The following is a 22,792-nucleotide window of genomic DNA, read 5'->3' as shown; positions in this document are numbered from 1 at the left end:
TCTAAAGGTGGAGTTCTCCTCATTGCCCTTGTTCTGACTGTACTGTTTCTTCCCTCCAGTACCTGTTCCTGGTTGCTGTTGCTGCTGTCCCCCCTTCCCAGCTGCCTGCATCTGTACCACCATCAGTTTCTCCTTTAGTTTCTTTGCCTTGGAGTCTATCTCGTCACAGCAGTACCTGGCATACCTCAGTATTTCGTCTAGAGGTTTATTTTGCCAACAAATCAAATGTTGCTGAATCATTAAACTAATATCCGGTCTCAGGCCCAAGACGAACTTGGACACAAATTGCCCTATGTCCTTTGGATCCATTACATCCAGACCGCTATACTGTTTGAACGCCTTCAGCAATCTCTCATAGTACTCGTGAACTGTCTCTTTGGGTTCCTGTCTAGTTCGATCTATTTTGACCCAATCTATGTCTTGCATTGGCACTTTCTCTTTCAGCCAGGTCATCACTCTCTCGAATTTTGCCATCACAGTCTCGGACGGCCCATTAGTCTTAGCATCTCTCTCTGGCTCTATTGTGGGCCACTCAGCGCTAACCTTGCATGCGGTCCACAAATCTCCAGGCACTACAATGTCAAACAGCGTGTTCAGATCTATCCATAGGACCTTTGAGATTTTTACGAATCTCTCAACTTGCTTGTACCACTCCACTGAGTTTTCCCGCAATTTGGGGAAGGAGGTGGTAAAAGCAGCTAAATCTCCCCTACTCCAAGGGACGTGCACATAGTTCCCATTTGCGACTTCACGCAAAGGGTATGCCTCTATTCCCTGCAGTCTTCCTGGTGTCACACCAAGCGTGCTTCTCCTGACGGTCCCTTTCTTGGACCATCTCTCTTCCCACTTATCTAGTGCCCTCCATGTCCTTATTCCAGTGATCAGTTCCCTTATGTGCGTTTTCAGCCCGATTGTCCTTCTCTCATCTAGGTCTCGATCTGAATAATGTAGCCTGTGGCTACCCTGTAATGCCTTGGTCCTTGACAGGTCCACCATATATTTGCCTGCTAGTTCGACTAACTTCTCATGGATTGCTCTCGCCTTTCGAGTTACGTCCTTTGCCATGAACAGTATTTCATCCTGCTCATACATTTCCATTCTTTCTAAGGGCAGGGTACCATCTACCATGTCATCCAGATCTGACCTTAAGCTGGAGACATCGAGTCTCTTGGCTTTTATCTCAGCTCGCAATATCTCTTTCGACGGAGGTTCACAGGTTTCTCTCCCATCCCAACTCCGAGCCCTACGTTTGGGTTCGGGAGAGTTGAGGAGTGTTCTCCCTTGCTCCCATCTCTCCAGGTCCCATGCTCGGCCATCCGATCTTGGAATGTGATGGAACACGGGCCTGTTACCCCCTATCTTAATTTGTCCATTCTCTCTCTCTTCTCTCTTTTTACAGTACGACTCTCTGCTATTCTCCCTCCGGTCTCCATTCTCTCTCGGCCTAGTATCACTCAGTATCCGATACGATCCTTCCTGGTTCCCCATATTCCCTGGACTGCGCTCATGTCCGTCATCACAGGGACTATGGTGCGACCTCTCGCAACTCCCATTCTGTTCTCTGTTGTCGGGCACACAGTGGATACACTTAAAGCTGTCTCTGTACTCCCGAGTCCTCCTGTCTTCTTCACTATGTATTGGGCGAGACACCCCCCCCGCTCTCTGGGCCCCCGTTTTCCAGGTCTGATCTACCTCCACTCCGGGCCCAATGGGTGACTCCCCTACTATCCCTCTCCCTCCCGTCCCACTCCGGGCTGCTCTCCTCAGCCCCGCAGTGAGTCCGGGCTCTGCTATCCTGATCCTGACTTTCTCTTCCAGCTTCCGCAGCTTTGATGCTCTTGTGAGCCTCTACTGCTTCATCCCACTTCTTCATGTACTCGTTTAACTCCTGAAAGGATTTTCGTCCTGATCCCCTCATATCCACTGGCCATCTATGGTCCCCCGGATCCCCTGCTGGGTCCCCTGCTGTGTGCACTGGGGTGCTCCACTCTCTTGGTATCGGCAACTGACTTGGGGAGTTAATCGTATCGTTTCTTCTTGCCATCTCTGCTCTTTCTCTGTCCCTCCGTACCCGTTCCTCCCCTCTAGCTCTCTCCGGGTCATATATCGATACTATGGGACCTATGGTAACAGGTACCTGTAGTGCATCTGGTAATGCGTAGGATGTGGCACACTCAGTTTCCGGCGCCCTTTGTACCACAAACCTCCCGACTACCTGCTGCACCTGACTAGGCTGGGACAGTTCTTTCTTTGCAGCGGGATCCCAATCGGAGCTGGGAAGCGGCCCATGCTCTCCTGCATTGCCCCCCCCCGTTTCACTATGCTCGACATCTCCCCCTGCTCTGTTATACGGGGGTGGCCTATCTGTCAATAATCTGTTTATCAGGCTATCCTCTGTCTCGCTCTCATCATCTTCTTCTAGGGGGCTTTTGTTCCCGGGCATCTCTAACACTGGATACAATTTATTTACTTCCATGTTATGCACTCTCTATCTTTTAGCATCCGCATCCCACTTGGCATCCTGTACTGCCCTTACCGAACGTTTCACCCTTTCTTGTCGTCTGTTCATGTTCTTCTCGTGCGCTGCCCTAATCCATGCATTGAGGGCTTCAAACTGGGTCGGTCTAGGCAAGGGTCTAGTTGAGGTCATAACTGCTTTTAATCGGTGTAGCACCTCTAATCTGAACGTCCCGTACTTCGGGAACGTCAGTTCCTCATTTCCTTCTGTAATCTTACTCCACTCTGAGATCCACAAAATTGTGTGCAGCCCAACATTTGCCGCCATGTAACGAGCCGGCGTACCCTCCGGCGGGGCTTCTTCCCCTTCATACGATCCCCGCCTCTCTCTTTTAAACGCCGCTCTCAACCATTTAAAACACTTCATAATTATACGCACAATTTCCAGCTTCGATACTCTGTTTACTTCCTGATGACAATCCACCAATCCTAGCGCGGCTTTACTAGCTGGCCTATCGCAGCGCGGTCTTTCTCCGGCCGGCCAATCCCAGCGCGGCACTTTTTGACGTCACTCGTCTCCGCTTCGCAGCAGCACCCCTCCTTTCTCAGCTCTCCTCCCGGTCATGCATGCGTCCCATTCATACCCTGAAAAATGACTACTTCCGACCAAGCGGTCACTTCCCTCGACTGTACGTCCACAGTCTATCTGTAATTGTCAACACAACTGACGAAATGTCTATCGTCTCTCTGATAGGTTCTTTACACACACAGTAACCTCCGACCAGCGTCCGTTACTCACGCACTCACTCTTACGTTCCCCCTATCTCGGTCTTTCGGGTGATCAATGGTACCTCATGACCCCCTTCACACTAGTTGACAATTACTCTGAGTGTCCGATACACCCGAACCACTTAAGCTCTCCTTGAACTTAAGATTTCCACCGGTTGTGCGCGCTCACAACCTGTTCCACAGTCTCTCTACAGGCATTCAACTCCGCCAGACATTACAACATAGATACAATACAAAAACACCGCAATCTAGCACGCATGACCCTTTATACTCACTCTCGACCGATACTGCTGCTTTCCTGTCTCACGTCATCCGGACCTTCTTCGGCGGGCGGTTCTTCCGATCATCGATCTCTAGGGGCCTTGGGGTAATCTAACCTGGCCTAGATCACCTTCCTCAAGAAGGCAACCATCCTCTATAGCTACCAACTGGAAGGGCGAGATTTTGATCGATACCTTATCACTATTGATCTAAACCCCGATCTGGTCGACTGAACCTTTATTGCCTGTCATTGAGGGAAGAAAGTGCATCTCTTACCAAGTTAGTTCACCCAATACAGGACTCCGCTCCGAAAGATCACAGACAACTTCTAGCTTTCAAAGGTTTATTATATAGTCAGAATAAGCTGCAAGTACAGGCATCTCAGAATGAGATTCACAAGATACACGGGCCCAACTACATACATGTGCTCTCTGAAAACCCTCAGACGAGCAAAGAAGACTACGAGTACAAGTTCTAAGAATAATAAAGCTATCAGCATTGACACGTACTGAGATCTCTCCGTCATTTAAGTTGGAGGAAAAAACACAGGTTAGGCTGTCCCTACTCTGTTCTAGATGGTATCCCTACTTAACCAGGTCTCAACCTAACAAAAGGTGTCAGCGGTGAATGACCCCCTAGGGAAGTCACCCACTCTTAGTCTCTTGGTGAAAACCTACAGTTCTCCAGTCATGACCCCTCTCTGCCTACCCATCCGCTCTCTAAAGGGTCCTCAGGCTTCTGCTCTAACTCCACCCAGGGGTGCTGTCCCTAATACAAAAACATACAACAGCATTTGGGACGCCCCTCGTGAGACGCCCCTCACGTGGTGTAGCTTCTGGCTTTTTCCATGATGAGGCCTCGTGCGTTAGAGTTGACCTTGCTTCTCAGACTCTTCTCCGGCCCGCTGATACCCCTTAAAACATTCCGGAACCCTCCTCCATGTCTGGGCCGTCTCCTGAACAATCCCCTATTCATTTCATTTATAATTGGATCCCCCCTTTCTCTTGCAGACAGACATCTGCAGCCAAGATCCCAATTCTCATAGACTTCCAACAAAGGTTTGCAACATTTCTCGGCCCAGACCAATACGTGTAAATCAATGTCTAAAAACATTTCAGGCCTACAGCATTTCTCATAATGATTATAACATTCAACTACTTCATTAATTAATAGCATGTTACTACTCTTATTCTATTTTTCGGTAAACACATCTATAAATCATGGCCCATTAATGCTATTACTAAAACATTAGTGCAATCCATGTCGTGAAAGGAACCACCTTCCCCATCCCTTCCATCTCTGGCCCTGAGGCCTACCACGTTCTACGTTTAACCGCATGCCATCTTACATTTTAGCAGCTACACGACATGGATTCAGGATTAATCACGTCTAATAAAGTCATATAGTTTCACACATTTCTGCATTAGTTCCACTTCTACTTAAATCTGTAAGTTAACTACACATTTCAGAATATAGATGTAGGTACTATCAGCACTCATGGCATTTCTCTTCATGACTTGTGCTTACTACGTGTAAGTGTGATGTACTTATACATTTAGGTCAGTTTGCGCTCTCTCAGTCCCATGTGTGTATTTTAAGCATTTATATGCAGGCCAATGGGCTGCCCATGATCCAGGCTTACAAATAAGATCTCCAGATTTCGTACTAACTGAGGAGACTGCTATTACCCTAGATGAAACTACTACAGCTATAAAATCTTAACAGAATGCGAAAGCCCCGGGTCTAGATAAGCGTAAGATATGTATAAGGCTGAGCTTATAATATGGGGACCTCTGCTCCAAGTGGTTTTTAATACTATTTTGTGTGGTGGTGAAATTCTGGCAACCTGGAAGGGCGCCAAAATCATCCCTACAAAAAAGAAGACAAAGGGCCTCCCGAAAACTATAGGCCTATCAGCCTGATAGATGTCTCCCAATTTGTTTCTGTAAAATCCTTTTATCCAGGATCCAAAACTGGATCGAGGAAAATAATGTTTTATCAAACCTGCAGGCAGGATTTAGGGCCTCCACAAGTACCACAGACCAAGTTTTTAGATTTCATCTGTTAATATGGAAGGAAGTGACCATAAGAGGAGGCCACCTGTATGTCGTGTTTGTGGACTTAAAAACAGCCTTCGATTCTATAGATCGTACCCAACTTTGGCTAGCTTTAAGAGTACTAGGACTGCTATCATATCTACTTAAAAATGTTATCTGCCTGCACCATGACACGTACACAAAGGTCAGGTTGAATTCTGATTGTAGTCTTTCAAATGATATTCCTGTTCACCAAGGTGTACGCCAAGGCTGTGTCCTTGCCCCAACATTATTCACCCTCTACATAAATGGGTTAATAGGAGAGTTGTATAATTGCGGTGACTACACCCCAAAACTAGCAGGCAGCTCAGTGCCCTGTCTGCTTTTCCCAGATGATACATTACTCATTGCCAGGACACCTAAGGGGATTCAGAACATTTTTAATAAATTTGATGAAGCCTTTAAGGACAGGGGGCTAGAAATAAATTGCTCTAAGACAAAATATATGACATTTAACCCCTATAAATCCCACAAGGGTAAGCTAATGCTGGGAATACAAACCTTGGGGAAGGTCAAGGCATTTGATTATTTGGGATTACGCATTTGTAACAGGCTGGTCTGGACACCACAAATTGATAAGAGTACTCTGACCCTCCAACATGCCGATTGTGCAATAGTCCGGAGGGCTAGGGCGTCCCCATATCGACCGCTCTTGCCCATTCTGGAATTCCATAGGGCCAAAGGTCTAGGAGCAGCCCTATATGGGGCTGAGTTATGGGGACTGGAAAACCTCCAGGATCTAGCCCTTGTAGAAAATAAATTTATTAGGGCGCTCCTGAACCTGTGAATACTCCCCTCCTGCCGCTTAGACTTGAACTTGGTCTTAAACCTATTAACCACTTTGCCATTCTTAGGGCTCGCCTGTTTTGGATAAGGTTATGGACTAGTAACACACAGGTCACGGTGAAGGAGGCCCTGGAAGAGCTAATGATTTGCAAAAACAAATTTAGGTGGTTTAACAAGATCAAGGATTGGCTTATAGGGTTGGGGTGTATCTGGGAGGAGCCAGGGTCCATAACAAAAACAATGGTTTCCCTTCTTAGAAAAAGGTTTTGGGAGTATATGGACTCACAAAGTACTGATGGTAATACACATGGCACTTTAACCTCTAGTTTTATAAATATTAAAGGTTGGTTTGGTTTCGAAGTGTTTTTGGATGACATCGAACCCCCCCAAGCACGAACTCTGTGTATCCAATTTAGATATGGAGCTCTACCCTTAAACTCCAGAAGAAGTACCTGGGAAAATGTGTCTGTAACACCGCTGTGCCCCACCTGTCATACTTTCTCCCGAGACCCTTTATCACTTTCTTTTCTTTTGCGACTCTTATGTTGACCTTCGGAAAACCTGGATAATTCCTGCATAGTGTTCATTATCTTTTACACGCCCTAGTGAAGCTTTACGTATTTTTAGCTCAGATACCACAAGGTGGCTAGTATTTGCAATCTCGAGATTTGTGTTCTTTGCCTGGTGGAAGAGGTAAAAAAATTATTAGAAATGTTTCTGAGAATTTGATGTGAAAATGTACACCAATTTGATCTCAGGGAATAGACCTATGAATTTTATTAACTTAGTTACTCAGGAACATGGAAATAAGCTCATTACAACTTACCCAGCAAAAGGGGGATTCAATGCAACATTTTAATACTGTGTGTTGCTGTGATAGCTTGTTTTTTAAATATAATCTTTTATAATGTAATGCAATGTAAAATTGTAACTTGTTTTATGCTTATGCTTATGCTAATGAATTCTTTCTTTTTACGATGTAAATTATCATATTTTTGATTGAATAAAAAATATATATATTGTGCCACAAAACAGCATTGGGAATCTATATTTTTTACACCACAAACACAAAACGTTATAATTTAATAGTTTACCTAATGTATACCGCAATGAGATATGGATTGATAAATGATAAGAAGAGGACAAGAGATTTAAAAAACAGTAGTAATGTCCACATGATATAACTGGCATTTATCATACATATTGAATATTAATGTTGTTATCAGTTTAAATGAATTTTTGTTGATAAAAAAAATTGATTTATGATTCATTTACAAGGCAGTTTCACTCATTGCAAAGCACAGAGGTGAAGGTTTTATCAAAAAAAACATGTATTCATAATAATGAAGCATTGGAAGAACTTGCTTAAACATATTTAGTTAATCAATCAGTAAGTAAAGATATCTTTATTCGGATAATCAAATATCCATTTAAAAAAATCACATTAAAAACAAATAAAAACATCTAAAATAGGGGGGCGGAGCTTGCTTGGCCACAAGATGGCAGCCACCTAAGGGAGCTCCGGTGGCTGTCACCCTCATACTACAGAATCCTGGTGCGGTGCCCCACATGAATTGAGGGACTTGGTCCCAGAAGAGTGTATACTAAGCATGGGCGGAAAATCCGTTACACTCGCGGATTTTGCGGATTTTCGGTAAATTCGCAATCCGCGAGATTCGCGAATTTCCCGCAAAATCCGTAAATCAGCGAGCAGCGGATTTTATGGCTTGCTCGCACTGTTCGTGTGAGTTCGCGGCTTCCCAGTTCAACTTCGCGCCCCGCGAATAAGCGCTAAATTGCAGAAATACGATCTTAGCAAAACTGAAACTACTTACCAGGTTCAAAAGTTCAAGCTCATCATTAGTAGCCATTTCCTGTAGTGCTTCCTGAGGGGCCCCTCCAGAGTTCAGTTGCCTACTTGCAACTATTATGTGACCCTGCTCTGACCCTCAGAATAGTTACACAAAGGTCCTGAATTACAGCTAAGGCAGACAAGCAGGAGCCAGACTGGAAGTTCAAATCCAGTGACACATTAATCAGCCCCTAATTCATTATTGTCAGTTGGGGCAGGGCAGTTGTTGTAACTAATTTTGCAACAATGAAAGCACTTAGCAAGTGCAAAAGATCACTAATCAGGAAGCACTAAGGAAGCAGGTGCCAGCTAAAAAAATATTCTGTGACACATTAATCAGCCCCAAATTAATTCAGGTCACTTGAGGCAGGGAAGGTGTGCTTTGCTTTGCCACAATAATGTACACTGGACAACCAGAGGGTGCTGTGATGAAACAGAGGGTGGCATGGGTGGGCCAGAGGGTGGCATGAGTAGTCAGAGAGTGGCAGTGGTGACAGAGAGTGGCAGTGATGAAGAAGAGTGTCCCAAACAGGCTGGACACGTAGAAACAACAAGTTCGCAAAACTTGCGACCCGACAGGTAAGTTCGCGTTTGCGAAATTGTACAAAACCCTCGCGAACTGGCAGAAACCCGCGCGAACACAAAAAAAATCCGCAAATTCGCGAGAATTCGCGGATTTTGCGGATTGCGAGTTCGCAAATCCGCAAAATTCGCGAACGCGAGATTCGCTAAATTCACCCATGCTTAGTGTATACGCCTATCGCCTCGGACCCATGCATGACCTTGGAGTCACTGTTGGAAACGATCCACGCTGCTGGTGGAGGAACGCAGCAGGGGGACCACGGGGCCTGACCCTGGCTGAGGCCACACTGTGGTGAGAAGCCCTGAGGAGCGAGGCAGCGGGAACGGGTTGCACGGACACCTGTCAAAGCATCGGGCTGTGCCTGCTGGATGTGCGGACGCGGGCGGCTGGGAGTCCTCACGTTGTCTCGATTGTAGCTGCTCTGAGAACAAAAGAGAGCTCACCCGAGTGTTCCACGTCAGACAGTGTAGAGGAGCACTAAGTTAGTGGCCTAGGGAGCGAAGACTAAACAACTGCAGGCCCTTGTGGCGGTCCCGTATTGGCAGAACAACACATTAACCCCGACCGGCTGGTGAGTGCTGAGGGGCTGAAAGGCTGACTTGGAGGCTGCGCGACACCGGGGTGGTGATCGGTGCCGCTCCGCTGACGGGAACTTGCCAAGACCTGGGACGTAGATTTGTAATAGCTCAGTGTCTTAAGGCCTTTTTACTGATAGGTGTGTACGGTCTGAATTACGACGATCCTTAGTTTTATCATTCACTTGGGGCATGTTTGTATCAGTGGACGGGGATCCCACTGATTTGGGGAAGAGACTTCAATTGCATCTTAAATCCTGACCTGGATCGTTCCAGGGGATCCCTAAGCGCCCATGGCGGTGGCACGCACCATTCTAGATTTAAAGAGGATGCAGAATTTAATATTTAATAGGTATATGGAGACACAGATCCCCAGTTGACACAGGATACACACATTATTCCTCAGTACATGATACGCATACTCGCACAGACTACTGGCTGATATCCAAGAGTCTGATAGCTCAGGTTATGAGATGCGAACCACTCACCAGAATTTACTCTGACAATTCCCTAGTACAGTTGACAATAGAATATCGAGCGCGGAGGATCTCTGCCTTTACTTGGCATTTCCCTCAATACTCTTTACTGGATTCAGTCTTTCGGGCCGAAATGGCACAAGCCATAGAAGAGTTTTTTCAATGCAATTTGGGTTCAGTGACCACCTTTGCAATGGTGCGGGAGGACTTCAGGGTTTATATCGGAGGAGTCAAGATCTCTAAACATGCAGGAGTCCTTTGCTTCTTAAGGGGCAGACTAGCCTGGATAGAAAAGGAGAGAGTTAATATGGAGAGCACATTACAGACAACAGGGGAGTCCCACATCCTCGTAGATATTGAACAAAATCTTGTGGACTTTCCTGAGACGGCTAACGCTGATTTTAAACATATGGGCAAGTTTGCGACAGTGAGGTCATATGGAGAGCAGGATCGCCCAGAGCCAACATTGGCGGTAACACTGAGGCCAAGGAGGGTATCTGACATGATTACGGAAATCCTAGATGATGTGGGGCGGGTTTTACAAGCTCCGATGACATAGTCAAACAGTTTTGTAACTATTATGAAGTTTTGTACCGCTCGCATCTCCTACTAGATAGCAAAGCAATAACCGATTACCTAGCCTATATCGAAATGCCCTGTTTGGCTACAGAGCACAGGGAACCCCTGATGGTACCCCTGCAGCTCGCAGAAATCAGAATTTCTCTTTGGAGCATGCAATCCGGGAAAGCACCAGGATCTGATGGCTTGAGAGTGTCATTTTATACGGTCTTCCAAGACCTAATGGTACCATGCTAGAAGACATTATACGAGAAAATGGTGAAGATGGGAGCAATCCCCCCACGATGTGAGAGGCGCTGATAGTGACATTACTAAAACCAGGGAAACAATCCAACCCCTGCTCTTCCTACAGACCACTATCCTTGCTCAATGTAGATGCTAAAATATATGCCAAAATCTTAGCCAACAGATTAGCATTGTTATTGCCAGGAATTGTACATCTGGAGAAAGCAGGGTTCATCCCCGGTCACAGTTTGTCACATAACCTAAAAACACTATTTAGGACCATGCAGAGGGTAAACCTGGAGCTTAAGGCGACAGCTGTGTTTCTCGATGCCAAGAAGGCATTTGACTCGGTGGAGTGGAGGTTTATGTTCGCAGTGCTTCGCAGAGTGGGTGCTGGGGAGATCGTCATTCGACTTTCATCAATATTATATACAAGCCTTGGCCATAATACGTTTAAGGGTGCGTAACGCAGTCTCCTCTATTATCTCAATCGCAAGAGGCACCAGACAGGGCTGCCCATTGTCGCCATTATTTTATGCTCTGGTGGCAGAGCCACTATCCTGCATGCTTCACGAGTATCATGGTGACATGGGTCTGCATTTTCCAGGATATTACCTGGCAATATCAGCATATGCAGACGAAACTCTCCTATACATTCTTAACCCAGATGTGAACCTCTCCCCTGTGCTCAAGGAGGTGGCGTGGTTTGGAGGACATACAGGCCTCCGGATTAATTGGGATAAGTCAATTATATATCCTCTCACTGCCGCCATGACCCCTCCAACCCTGAAGTACCCCCTGCAATGGATGACTGACTCGGTGTGTTATCTGGGAATCTGAATTCACACAGATCCTGCGGTGGTATTACGAGGTAGCAATACAAAAGCTCACAGAGGAAGTAGACAGATGGTAGAGCAGAGTAGCACTAATGAAAAAGGTTGTCCTACTCAGGTTTTGTTTTTTGTTTCAGAACATACTGTTACTGTTGCCGTGCACTTTGTTTCATAAACTACGCATGCTATTGACTAGACTGGCTTGAGCTGGGAAGCAACGTAGAGTGCGATGGGATTCGCTTTCTCTACCCTATGATAATGCAGCCTTAGTGATCCTGACCTCAAGATGTATTACAGGGCTGCCCAGAGCACATCTGCACACTATTGGATACATGGCCCCCAATCCTACCCCACCTGACGCTAGAGCGAGATGCTGTGGATCTTTACACTCTCCTTCAGACTCTCTTCCATATCGTGTCGAGACTGATAGAGCCCGCAGGTCACCCGACTAACTTTGTTACCAAATATGCACACTTGGGCCCATAAAATATTTTCGTTATACTTTAACCCCTTCGCTGCTAATGACGAGCTCAGCTCGTCATGCAGTACACTGGTCGTTGCTTATGACGAGCTGAGCTCGTCATGAACAATGGGGATCATGCATATGCAGCACAGGAGGGGAAAACCTCTAGCAGCCAAGGTGTTAATCGGGTAACCTACACTCTACCATCAGCAATTCAGTTCCTTTCTGTTTATTCCCGTGTACCTGACTTACCAATCCTCGTCTCAGGTACCTAAGATCACAATGGATCGAGGAGCTAGCTGTGGAGAAAGTAGACAACACAAATGCAATTTCAATAACGTTTGTACTCTTTATAATAACCACCAACGCAAGAAGTTTCAAAAACCTTTATCTACTTATCGTTTTCTTCAGTTTCCATGAGCCACAGGTTAATACAAATCAAACTATCTATCACTAAGATTAAGAAGATAGTATAACAATGAATTAAAGTAAGAAACATTTAGAATTCGAAAAATAAAGGGAAGGGAAAAATAAGGAACACGCTAATTTTATATCAACAGACTTTCATAACTTCACTAAAAGGCGGGTAGAAAAGGGAACATACTAATTCAAAGCAGATTTTCAGTTATCTCTAACTGTCTATAAGAAACAAAACTTTATTTGGTTCATCCAAATGTTCTTATTCACTAACGGGAGGGTAAGAAATGGAACAAACTATATATGCATATGATTCAGACTTTTTCTAAAGGTAGGGAGAGAATGGAACATGCTAATACACCAGTTTGCACGAAAATCCTATTGTAGAGAAAAACAGGATAAAGGGCAATAGACAATTTGCTTTATTCAGGAAAAGGGAGAAAAGCTTAGATAGATGAACACCCACACTCACTTATATTTACCTAGGATAGATTGAAGACCAACCCTGGCCACGGGTCGGTTGTGAAAGGCAGGAAAGGACCCTCAAGGACTTAGGCTGCCAGTAGGCGAGCAGGTACAGCTCATGGACACTCAGGACAGGATAACCTCAGGATTTGGATCAGGACTGGGCTCACCAAAGGGTACGACCAACACCTGCAGCTTCGGATGCAATGCCTGCGCTACCTCCTCTCTGCAAGGAATCTGCCAATAACCCCGATTGGGTTCTCGAATCTCCCAGCAAAGTGCTTCGCCAGCACTTAAGGTATCCCAAACTCCGATTGAGTCTGGGGAAATTACGGACAGAGTGCTCCGCAGCTCTCTGTATCAGTCACCTATAGAGTTCGTTGGGTCAGTGACAGGTCAGCTATTCGGACAAGTCGGACAATTTCTCTAGCTAAACCTGGGCAAATTATACTGTTTTCGGGACAATGTACCACCCACAAATGTTGCAAGTGAAAGGTTCCCTAATTTCTGATTGGGCAAGGGAGGAGGTTAGGTCATGGTACCTCCTAAAATTTAGACTTTCTGAGACTTAATATTCATTTTCGAACCCACCCCTTACATTCCAGTTCCCATGGCAAGAGAGGTTTCAGCAGACAATGGGGTACACAATAATCATATACATTTGTAGCAATTGCAGGTACAAGTCAGCTTCTTCAGCTAGGTCGGAGTGCAGGTTCCCAGGAGCATCTTGGCTTCGGCTGCCATCTGGCTGGGTTCCACTGCTGCATGACTTTCTTTTCCCCCATCACATGACTGGTTCTATTCGGACTTCAAGATGGAGTAGCAGCGCTTCCCAGGCCCCCCCGAGGATGGTACATAAAAAGTAAGCGAAAACAATTTAGAAACACAGGAATAAATTAATACACTGTATACCGTAAATGGCTATACTACACCCCTTACTTTATAATAACTATAGCATTAGGAGTTAAGCAGACCAAACGGCTTTGCCAAAGCAGCAGTGCAAGCACGGAGCATGTGAAAAACAAAGCGGCCATTTTTAGCAATACTGCGCATGAGCGACAAGTTCACTCCAGAACTGCGAGTGCGTCACATCACGTGGGTATGACCGACGCATGCGCAGACTAGATTCCCGCAAAGCAGCGACCATATTAGAAGCAAGCTTCATTACCTTTAGTAAACACATAGGCAAGTGTCTCTGGGACACCCCCGTGTAGTGTAAAAGTGCAATATTAGTATGGCAAACATGTTGAATTAACTTATTAATGTTATTTGAGGTTCTTGATACAAGCAAGTCGCGTCACATGCGAATACTCTCAGGCTGTTACGAAACAAGCCTGGTGTGCGCTATTAGAGAGACAGACAGGGACTCTCTTATTTTCACCAGATAAACCCTTACAGTGGTGCCTGTGGTTCCCAATAGGCCAGGAGGGAGGGGCTAGGTGCGCGTTCCAATCGCTAGGGATACATAGTAGGGGGACTTCTTCACTTTGGGTGCTAAGATTTTTTAGGAGCGCATCCGGGAGAGCGCTTCACCTACCTCTGCACTAGCCAGGTATCTTTACTACAGGGTCAGAAACACAATGCAAGAGTTATTGGAGGAAGACATGCTGGAACCCCAGGCTATGTAAGCGCTCACAACCTTGATACAGACTGAAGGACCAACTAAACTAATTACAAAACTTTACACAAGTGCACAGGATGCGTGTAAGTCAGGGATCCTGAAGACCAGGGTAGATTGGCAGGGGACTTGGGGGGCCCTCTCTGTGATGAGCAATGGCAGAACTGCTGTGCAAGGACAAAAACAATCTCCCTGAATGGGCGGCATAGGCTGATACATTTCAAATATCTTCATTAGGCTTTCTACACACCGGAGAGACTATCTTGTTACGGTTTACGTGACCCCTCTAGGTGCCTGAGATGTGGAGAGAAAGACACTGGGTTCCTGCACACTGCTTGGCTATGCTCGGTGGTGCACGAGTTCTGGGGAAAAGTGTTCTGGGAATTGGAAGCCATAACAGGTACTGAATTAGAAATTGACCCAATGGTGGCATTGCTTGATTATGATTTAGAAGTGGAGAAAACAGCCCGACCATTGAAAGCCATAGGCCTCCTATTATCTAAGCGCAGGGTGGCGATGAAATAGGCCCGTGGTCCGGTCTCGACAATGGACGACAGGCTCGCGGACATGGTTTATTGTAACACTCAATCGGATACATATAATGACCTTCTCCCACCAAAAAAAGACCCAGGAATTGCTGTAGGGCATGTCAATTATACCTAATAAGCAAAGAGACGATGAGTACACTCCTTAGGGTCGGAGGGGCACAGATAAGTAGATGTCACTGCACATGTCGACTGAACGTCACTTATGTTTTAAATAGCTATATTATCATGGGGTTTTCCACGGGCAATGATGTTAATGCATTGAACTGGCTGCTAAACATTCTGTACTGGGTATCAAAATCAGAATGGCCATGACGCTCTATGTACTGATGGATTGTTTCACATTCTATGCTGTATATCTCAATATATACTGAACACAGTCATTGTAACATCTGGTTGTAATGTATGTTCATCAGATTGGTTTAATAAAAGCAATAACAAATAAAACAAAAAAATCATGTAAAATACAAGATAAAGCACAATTCAGCACACAAAATAAAAGCCAACCTACAACATCATGTATAATCACTACAATTTCAACAAGGCCATCTTACCCAACAGCCACTCAGAGATAAGAGTCTACATTTAGACTTGTCTTGGCATCCAGCATTTGTAGCAGGAAATCGAAGGCCACCTTAAAATCCCTAATATTGCGTTTTTTGATAGGCAGTAGTAAAAAATGCTTTGTATATCTTAAGTAAAATTTACAAAAAAGTGCAAAGTGCTGCATGGACTGACCAGAGTTCCCATCACAGGGCTAGGGACACGCATCAAGGTTCAGTGGAAAGCATAATAAGTGCTTTATTATGTCAGCCCTAAACCGAAACAGCAAACTTCGTTCCCAGCACTTTCTCGCAGTTAAAAGACAGCTGATAGGCAGGTTAGCTTCAACCATATTCAAATAAGCTACCAGTTAACTTTGCCCCATTCTAATTTAGTCTAGTGCAGTGGTTTCCAAATGTTTGACTCCTGAGGACCCCAATTAAGTCACTACTGGAAGCCGGGGACTTCAAGCTATTTCTACTATTTAAATTTCAAGCATTAAAACAGTAATTCGAAAAAAATACATAAACAAGTACACACCAAACAAATACTCAAAATACTAAAGATTTTATTATTTTATATCAAAAATTTGCAAAAATGTTAATGGGAAGGTTGGTGCTGCATCCCGGTGACTAACTTTTCAATGTTTGGTTTTATTTTGCGGTACAAGGCTTCTGCTCCTGCCAGTACCAGACTGGAAATCCAAAGCAGCCCTGAAAAATGTTTTCAGGACAGTGTCCATAAAGTGCACACAAAGTTCAGCGAGTCAGCCTGACCACTACAAAGGTGGCTTTGGGGAGGGCTCTGCCCCCAAGAAAAAAAGGAAACAATTGTGCATTCTACAAAACATTTGTCATTATATATTGAATTGTATTAGCTTTTAAAACAAAGTAAATGATGACCTTACAGTGCACCAGGATACAACAATCTTTGTTGGGGCTCTTCAATGATTCCCTCACTATCACCCTCCAACAGTGCCTCTTATCTCTCCATAATCCCTCTATCACATATATTGTATTTGTTTTATAGCACCTCTCATACTGGTGTAGGGTGTTAGAGCACTTGACATCACACACACACAGAGACAATGAATCATACTTGTGCAAATCGGTGTGTAGAAAATGTTACATAAGGCAAAGGGGACTATAAGGTGTAGAATTCACATGTCATCCATACAGGTAGGCATTTTTTTAAGAGTGTTTGGTTATGAGAAGCACAAACTCAGTATTCAGAACATACATACAGTGGTCACGGTTGACTTTAATAATCAGAATTTATTTCTACCCAAACAGAACTTTTTTTTAGCAGCATTAGGATAATCAAACACTGGGAAAAACACACGACAGTCGACCTGATTAGTCGTATTACTATTGCTGCAGAGATTTCACCCTTGCATCCCGGCTTTCTTCAAATTTGATTGCCCAATGTGGCCATTTCAATTTAACCTTCATTTCGAACCACAATTATGGCTTCAGAGTTGGCATTCGATTGCCTTCCCAGTTCGTCCTGCTGGACTACAACCGTTTTTTTGCAAGCAGTATTAATCTCAGGCTAATATGACTAAGACCTGATGATGATCGCGTAATCTTCTGTGTATGGGATCGAGACGCAGTCGACGCCGTAACACCTTGACACTGTGTAATGCATTATTGATTTCTGCTAAGGTGTTTTCCTTAATTTATGCTAGAGAATCCCCTTATTTCTTTCAAACACCAAGAAATGTCTGAGTTTCCGTTCATGTTTTAACTGTCACAGGGTTTTTGTTTCCACTTCATTGTTTTGTCTTCTTTGTGTATATTTGGGATATTAAATATTTTTGTCCGGCTGGACAACACATTATAGATCTCATTGTACTTCTATAATAATTGTCTTACCTTATCCTTCTTGGGAGGGACCACTGGCAAGACCACTAGTAGCATTTGATTTCAAGGCCCTGGAACACTCAGGGCACTTTACTAGGGACTTACCAGGAAATCATTAGGGCAATCATGGATAACCAATCAGAATCACAATTTACACAGAGAGCATATGCACTTTAGCACTGTTCAGCAGTGGTAAAGTTGCCAGAGTCCTATAGCCAACAAAAGCAGAGTCAGAAAAACAGGAGGCAAAATGTTTGGGGATAAACCTGCAAAAAGGGCCAGGTCTAACAATCTACCATTGATTTCTACTGAAACATTGGCAATTTCATGAAGGAGACAGCCAAACGTTTTGGCTTCAAAAATCGTGGGTCACCGGCCCGAATCAGGTTAATTTGTATGGAAGGGAGGGTTGGCTTCCTTTTTGTAAAGCATGATGGAAGGTGTGAAAGAAAGGAAGCCCTGGGGGAATCATGTATTTTATTTGGCTGGTGGAACATCTCTGGGAGGGAGAGAGAGGTAAGATTTGTGTAAACTCTAGACTACTGGCAGTGCGTCATGATCAATAGTTCCAAGGGTACTTGAAACGCATATGCAGTTGAGTTCCACTGACATCACACTGTGTTTCACTGCTGCAACTCTTCTTTAATTATGTCCCATGTGTCTTTCTGCTGTGGCACACTTAAGTATAAATTGTACCTTTATTCTCCAGGATCGTGGGAACACTGTGCATGCAGTTGTGTGTCGTGCCAGCATGAGATTACCCTCCTCTGGTTGTAGGTCCATTTTTCTGTAGCGTGTCATTTTCCTGACACATCTATAGCAACTTGTTTGACAGACACTGTCTACCCCATCTCCTGACATGCTGGGATACTTCTGAGTATTTCACCAGTGTGAAATTGATGGCAGCCTGCTGGTAAAGCTTTAAATAGGTAGGAGTATTTGATACACTCCTGTTATATTTGCCTGAGACCAACTGCCAAAGTTGTAACAATCAGCCATGGCACTATTCATAACAATCAAGAATCTTCAAGATGCCAAACATGTAAATCACACAACATTGTCTTGTAAAAGTTTGATAAAGACACGTTTTTTTAAAGTATTGATTAAACATGTTGAAATGTTTCATAACAGTACATCAGATTTTATCACTGCATTAAGTGGAGTTTATTAGAAGTGAAATTGTCTAAACATGAATTTAGAAACATTTGAGGCTGAGGTTGGTATTAATGATTGAGCAACATTGTAGCATTTAAAACATATACTAGATAGGTTTTTGCACCACACTTATACTGAACTGATGTATTTCAAAATGCTGTCCGATGTGAAGATGAAGGAAAAGGAGATACAGTGAAATAAAGTAATTGCCTAGGCTCACAAAATTTGATCAAGGAGGGAAGCTTTGATTGATCCCAGGTTTGCTGCGTTGACATTGTGCAAAAAATCCACTAGATGGTTATTTATGTCTCCCTCCCATTTTATATCAAAGGTTAAAGCTTTGGGTAGAATTATTTGACGTGCTAAATCTATGCACTTTATTAAATACATACACATATTACATTTTTTTTTCAGAACTAGATTTTATTAACATTTCAGATATGATTGCAAAACTTCCACAGCACTCCGAACACCGGAGGGGCTGTAAGCATATAATCAAGTGGCACAGTACAGCAATCAGTACAATAATCAGGATAAGACAGTGATATTAAACTACCCGGCCCCCCCAACCCCGTAACACCGCCCCCTCCCGGGTCCCACCCTAGCCCCGTTCACGATGGTCACTCGGAACTAAGCAAAGCAGTCTATACAATAAAGGTAATACACTCTCACCCCGGTACACAGGACAGCTGATCTACTGTTGCATCCTGCCGCGGCGGCGGCTCCAGCCACAGCCCCCTGTATTCCGCCCACCTCTTCCAAATGTTATAGTGTTTCCTGGGACAGCCACAGGCCTCAAACACTGGACGTTTCAGTCCCATACAATAATCCATGCCCCGTTTCCATACCTCAATTGGAGGAGCCCTAGGGTCTTTCCAGGCGCGGGCCACATCCCTCTTGGCCACTGTAAGGCCTAGGAGCAACAGGTGTCTTTTATATATGTTGCCGCCTACCTGCTCCAAGACGTGCAGGAGTCCCAGCTGCGATGTACGCGGGAGTTGCCAACCCAGGACCTCATCCAAACAGTCCCATATACGCCTCCAATATCTCTCCATTGCCCCACAGGTCCACACAGTATGAAGGAACGTGCTCACCTCTCTGCCACACCTCAGACAATCGGGGGAGGCTATCAGTCCGGCCCGCCACAGCCTCTCTCTTGTGTAATATGCCCTATGTAGGTACTTAAATTGGATAAAGCGCAGCCGTACGGCCACGGCCGCCTCCCTCGGAGTCGCGAGCACCTCCCTCCACCCTTCTTCGTCAATTTCACCGACATCCCCCTCCCATTTGGACCGCAGGCTATCTAGGGAGGATGAACAATGGGTAACAAGTGATTGGTAGATGCAGGATATTTTCTTTTCCGTCAAGTCTTCCATAAACAGTTTAGCTTCTAGCGGACTAAATTCCGGCAGGGAGTCCAGCCCCTCCAAGGCGGGGGAGATAGCGTGGCGGAACTGCAGGTATTTGAAGAACTGGGCACTTGGCATATCGTATTCTTCCCTCAGTTCCTGAAAGGATTTAAGGGTTGTGCCCCTCATGACATGCCCCAGTGCCGAGATCCCTATCGAGTCCCAGCCGCGAAACCCCGGCAGGGCCGACAAGGCCGGCAGGTGGCCGTTCTGCCACAGCGGGGTCTCCCCAGTCAGCCTATTCCACCATCCCATATGGCTAAGTGCCCGACGCCAAACCTGGAAGACAACCTGCGTAACCACCGGGAATCTCTTCCTCTTCCCCGCCGAGTACAGCAACGTATGCAAAGTATCGGGTTCCATTAAGTACCACTCCAGAGCATACGCCGGATCGCCCCGATCCCCATACTCCCATTCGTTGAGTATCAATAGATGGGACGCTTGGTAGTAGGAGAGGATGTCCGAAGATGCCAGGCCACCGCAGTACGTAGAGAGGAAACAGGTGCGAAGGGCCACACGAACCGCCCCCCCGCCCAGAGAAAGCGGCCCAGTGCCGAGTTGACTTGGCGAAACCATTGTGGCGAGATAGGATACGGGTGATTCTGCAGTTGATATAGCAGACGAGGGAGAGCGACCATCTTAAAGATGGCCGACCGGCCATATAGGTTCAAGGGCATACGGGACCATGTTTTCATGTCTGACCTGACTCTATCCCAGACCGGGACAACATAACGTTCCCACGAGACTCCAGGGATGTCTGCCATTAATACCCCAAGATATTTAAAACCTCCTGTCGCCTTCTGTAGGGCGGATGCCCAAGTACCGAGAGCTACACCGCCGCCTAGGGTCCACAAGACAGACTTCTTTACATTGAGATTAAGCCCTGAAACCTCGCCAAACACTCTCATAATGTCAAGAACTCTTGGGCCTGACCTATTGAGATCTGTAAGAAAGAACAGCACGTCGTCCGCGTAAAGCGCGATTCGGTCCGACGGCCCTGCCTCTCATTCGAACCCCTTCATTTGTGCGTCTATTCGCACCCATGCCGCAAGAGGTTCCATCGCGAGAGCGAACAAGTTCGGCGAGAGCGGGCATACCTTGGGTGTCCATTTGACCATCTGGGATTCTCCAGGGACGCCATCTCTTATAAATTATCAACCCTGTACACTCTTAGATAGCTTTACTTACACTTTACATGATGTAGATCCTCTTCAGTGACTATACAAAGTGTAGCACACGTCAGTAATTTGTCAATTTCACTCCTACATGCCAATAGCACCAGGTTAGGCTCTGGTCGCTCCGCTGTTGAGTCCATTTAATTTAAGCCATGGGTTCAGCTAGCTTTTGATGCTAAAGGTTAGGACTCCTCTAACTCACAGTGATCAAATCCACCGTGGTTTAGACCCATTCTTTATATATGGATTAACATTCTGGCATAGTGTGCCTTCTACATATTTTTCACACACTTCTCCTACATTTGCACTGTAGACTGAACAATTTTTGTTCAATGCTATGAACACTAGCGCATTATATATGGGCGTAGCGCCTGGTATTCATTATCCCTCGAGTGTGTACTGTTCTGTTACAGGGGCGTGATTATGCATGACTATGCTTGATTTTGGGCTGGCTTATAGTGCTTCCTAGAATTCCATGTCGCCGTTATTGAGATTATCCCGGGTGACACGGACATGTGGCAGGGGTTGGGCAAACACAGTACCGCTATGTCCTCCGCTAGTCTATCTCGTGTATTGTTTACACGCAACTGGGCATGCGCATACTACGGGCGAATCTACACCTAACCTTAGGCATGCTCTACTTCTTCGCGCATGCCCTCTGCGTGCGCCGCTACGGACACACCTCCTGTATGCGGTGGCTTGCTTCACATCATCGCGCATGCTCGGTGCTTTGTATACAGCGGGCCGAGATGTGTCGCACTGCCGCGCATGCGCAGTGCATGGTTCTGAGTAACATCGGCAACAGCGATAGGATTACAGCTGTTGCTTGTTCCCCCAATTAGGTTGGGTATAAAAACACGAGCCTCACCTCTCCTCGTTGCCTCCCCTTCGGCTTTGGTGTTAGCCGAGAGGAACCGACGGAGAGGTGAGTAGACAGATCGTGGCACGCTCCTTCAGGCTCTTTAGGCTTATTGAGGGTCTCTTCTTAAGCACTTTGTTTCTGAGGTTAATTCCCTCCAGGCTGACGTAATCTCCCAGCTGGACCTCAAGACTGAGCTTTTTGACCTTTTCTTTACCATCAGATCATGGTTATAGGTGTAGGTTTAGTTTTGTTTGTGTCCTCTTACAGATAAGTATAGGGCTAAGGTCCTTTCACTCAGGCTCACTACCCTTCAATAGTCATCTTTGAGCCATACAGTTTATTTCTATCTCTTGACTGTGTGAGGGTTCTGAGTGGTCAATAAGCTGACAACTTAATAATTATTACTTGGTTAATAGGGGTATTCACTCCTGGTTGACCTAGCCAGTCAGAGATTAGACACTAGTTTTGTCTATTAGTTATACCTTCTCTTGATCTCCATGGGACAGCGATCGGTGAGGGCAGTCATACAACCAGTTTTTTACATGCACAGATTGTATAACTTAACACTGACTACAGACCTCTGAGTCACTTAGGCTTACACGCTTTATTTTATGTTCTGTGCATAGAGCGGGGCCTCAATCTCCGAGCCGTTGCCGGGTGAGGTGAGGCTCGACTCCCACATACTGCTGGGTAAGTCTTCTACACTTTGTTTGAAAATAATGTTCAGCAATGACTGGTGGTTTACTCTAAATGCAACCTTTACTTT

Source organism: Lissotriton vulgaris, chromosome 11 (genome assembly GCF_964263255.1).
Source record: "Lissotriton vulgaris chromosome 11, aLisVul1.2, whole genome shotgun sequence".
NCBI lineage: Eukaryota > Metazoa > Chordata > Amphibia > Caudata > Salamandridae > Lissotriton > Lissotriton vulgaris.
The sequence above is the reverse complement of the archived record's forward strand: the minus strand, read 5'-3'. Positions refer to the sequence as shown.